The 3,869-nt window shown below is 36.0% G+C and overlaps 1 long non-coding RNA gene across 1 annotated transcript; it reads right to left on the bottom strand.

The window, feature by feature from the left end:
* Positions 1-321: 321 nt before the first annotated feature.
* On the bottom strand, positions 322-2,432 carry LOC127127592 (uncharacterized). Its single transcript, XR_007805374.1, has 3 exons — positions 2,027-2,432; positions 763-870; positions 322-645 (listed from the first exon to the last, which is right to left on the bottom strand). It is a non-coding gene; the product is annotated as an uncharacterized LOC127127592 (long non-coding RNA).
* Between the last annotated feature and the right edge of the window lie 1,437 nt (positions 2,433-3,869).

The raw sequence follows: 3,869 nt of genomic DNA, 5'->3' as shown, positions 1-3,869 counted from the left end.
GGTTTTGGTTCCATTCATCTGTGCTTGAGTCCCTTGGTGCTAGCCCAAGTTCTTGACCTTATAAACCTCATCTACTTCCATTTCATTCACCTGATCATGGTCATGATGTCATTGATTGGACCATGGATTTGCTTATGCCTTAGTTCTTTGCAGTCTATTGATTTGGCTTAAGACTTTGTGGCTTTCTTTCATGTGTCATTTGTGGTCTTTGAGTTGTTTTTGTCTAAGTCATTTCAACATGGTCATGCCTATTCATGCTTAAGCACATTTCATTATAAGTCATGATCATTCAAATCCAATCCATTTCAAATAACATGTTCATACACTAAAACCATTAATTTTTCATTCAAATAGCCAATTTTATTCATAAAAGTCCATTACATACACAAAAAATCCAAAAAATTACATGTTGACTAATTGTTGACTTTGGTTAATAGATGACTTTTTGGTCAACTTTGACCAAAGTCAACCCGAATTCTTTTTTATCCTAAACCAATAAATGTCCAAATCCTAAGCTCTAATTTCACCCTCCATGTCCATTTTGATCTTGATTTAGCCATGTGGACTTGATTTTCCATTTTGTAGTCACCATGCCATGAACATGGTTGAGCTTGGGATAGCCATAACTTGAAGATCCTTGCAGCCCTGCATTATCCAAAACATAAACCAATAATGCATCACAATATTGATCCAAAATAATACTTCACATAGTTACAAATGAACCATCGAAGAAAACATAAACTAATAACTAATTTTAGATACCTTGATCCTAACTACATGGCCCATGGTTTTGACCAAGCCAAATGGTTACTTCTGCAGACATCAGCACCATCCTCCTTTAAACTAGCTTAGCCATTGAATCTGTACAACCTGTCCAAGTCAGAACCAAGGTGCATAACAGGATGACAGCAGGTCCAAGACAGAACCATAATGCATACCATAAAGAAATAAACAACATGCCAAGAGGGAACTTATGAGCCATAATGCATAACATGATAGCAATATCAGGACATGCTCATGATAGGCTTGATATTTCATGCATGAGGACAAACTACAACTAGGCACACATTTCATGTAAACGAGCAAGTTTAGCAAGCACATCATGGACATATATACATGTAACCTGCATTTCATAAAACTTACAGACACATACACAACATTCAGCAGATATGTTCTAACCATAAAGCTAATTGCAATTGAGTACTTTACTACATCGAGTAGATTAGCCGAACTGAGCATCATTTGCTTTTCGCTTCAATTTCATTAACAAAACTTGGCATTAATTGGGATTCAAGCTAACGCACAACAATTCACATCAGTCATCTTATCACCTCAATGCATCAAAAGCATAGCAAAATCAAGGCAGTGACAAAAAAAGAGCATTCACACATATCAATTCAAAAGCAATTTGCAGCTTGCCACATCATTGCCAAAACCGATCCTAGCTGATTGCCTCGAGGGACATGAAATCAGAAGCAGCTACATGACTAACTCTCACTCTCTAAATTCATTGGAGTGACTGAGTCTAATTGGTTATCACAGACCCCTAAGCATTTAATAGATTTTTTCAATCCCCAAATCATAACAAACTGAACCTAACAGAAATAACTAACCCAAATGAATCTTAACTGAATCCACCACCAATCCTTAAGTCCCTAACCAACTATAAATCCTCATCATCATCACCTTCTCATTCACTTTATATTCATTCACCATCACCAATAACAAAACCTCTCACATTCATCTCCAATCACGAATCATTCTCCATATTTTTCACTCATTCTCATCCAACCTCTCTCTATAAATATTCGAACCCTCACCCTCACCACACGCTCTACACCATTTTTTTTAGAGCTTCAACCTCCGAAGCTTTAGATAGTTGAGCATTGACCTCTCAATTTCGTAATTCACTCTGACGAATCCTCACAAATCTCACTAGAAGAACAACGACTGAAGTAGAAGAATAGTGAAGACGAAGTGGAAGAAAGTATAGAAGAAAAAGAGAGGAAATTTCAGAAGCACGTACCTGATCTCCTTTCATTGTCGTCGTCACAACCATCGCCGAAGAATTTCACAGGTGAGCTCTTCTTCCTCATTTCACACTGAACTTGATACCGGAATATGATTTAGGGCACGAGGAATCAGAGTCCCAAACCCCTGGGCTTTGATTCTTTGAGAGCAGTGTTTAATTTAAGATTAAGAGGCTAGGGTTATTGAGGACTTTGTATCATTTTTTGAGCTAGAGAAAGAATATAGAGAAATTGGAGAGATATTTGTGAAGAGGAGATTGAAACGGTTTCAATGGTGTATTCAATTGGTATTTTTGGTGGCCACCGCGTCGGAGGCGATTTTTGACGCGGTGGTCCATGGCGGTGAGGTTTGAGCTGACCTGAGATAACCTTTTGACCTTGTTCACGCTCATTTTGAACTTTAATTCACTGGTCACATGTTTTTTTTACTTGCTAGTTTTTTCCATGTGCTGAATATTGGCCAAATTCTGGTAGGCTTTTTGTTTTACTTTTTGCACCCTGCTAGAGCCCAATGCACCCCATGCCCGCTGAATGTGAATGTTAGGCTTGTGGCTTCCAAGCCCAAGCGTGTTTTCCAAATTGCACCCCTAGTACAGCTACACCCCTTTTCAGGCTCATTCTTTTTATTTTTATTTTAATCATGTTTGTTAATTGTTTTGTGTAGCCTTGATTAACTGTTGTTTAATTAGGATAATTAGAATGTTAATCTTGCTTAACATGTTAGATTTTAGAATTAAAAATTAGGATTAAGATAGTTAATTGGAATTAATTTGTCTTGATTAGAAATAATTAGGATAGTTAATTTATAATTAGAGTTTTAATTCCATAATTATTTTATATGAGATTTGACCATTTTAACCCTAGGGTTTATGTAGCAAATTTCATGTTCCTTTAGGACTAAAAATTGATTTGGGATAATTGATCTTTTAATCATTCATTTACATATGATATTTGATAATTGATGATTTAAGCTTAACCTTTGCATGGTCTGTTAGTTAGAGCTTGTACTTGTTATTAACCTTTAGATTAGGTTAACCATATATTTCAAGTTGATTCAATCCCTTTGATTCAAGTTGGTCAAAATAAATTTTGATTAACTAAATCCTTTGATTCATGTATAACCCCATAGTCTACTCAAGTGATCAAAAGTCCCTTGATCACTTGATAAAACTATTTCTGTAAGTTGTGGATCTCAAGGCCTCAAGTTCATACTTTTTCATGCAAGGCATCATAGTCAAACCAAGCAGTGGATTATACAAGGCATATCAAAAGTGTTTCTTTAAGAGCTTGTCAATCTAGGTCAAAGTTGTGTGACACGAGCCTTAAGAAATAGGGAATGAATGAGAGTGGACAATTCCATTAACTCATTCTAAATATATTTAGGTATGAGACTAATGACCCAGTTGCTCATCGTATTCACCTCTATTCATAGACTTTAGCACAATTCAAATCATAAGATTGTTAAGTCTCTCCCTTCAAAAAAATAGTGAAACAATCAGAGGTCTCTATCAATAACTTATCAATCATGATTCAAGTTGTATTCCATGAGCCTTAAGAAACAAAGAATGATGAGAGTGAAGAAATCCTAACCTTGTCTAGGGTATCCTTGGGTACGGGACGAATGACCTAGTTGCTCAAGGCATTCGCCTTTGTTCATAGACTTTAATGCAATTCGAGTCGAATGATTGATAAAGTCTTCATCATCACAAGAATAAGCAAAAGATTCTTTTCCAACAACTTGAAAGTTATGATGAGAATCACATGCCACGAGGCTTAAGTAGTAAAGAACGAATGAGAGTATAGAATTCTATTAACTCATTCTGAATATATTTGGGTACG

Source organism: Lathyrus oleraceus, chromosome 3, assembly GCF_024323335.1.
Source record: "Lathyrus oleraceus cultivar Zhongwan6 chromosome 3, CAAS_Psat_ZW6_1.0, whole genome shotgun sequence".
Classification (NCBI taxonomy): domain Eukaryota; kingdom Viridiplantae; phylum Streptophyta; class Magnoliopsida; order Fabales; family Fabaceae; genus Lathyrus; species Lathyrus oleraceus.
Note: the sequence above shows the minus strand (reverse complement) of the source record. Positions and strands in the feature narration are given on the sequence as shown.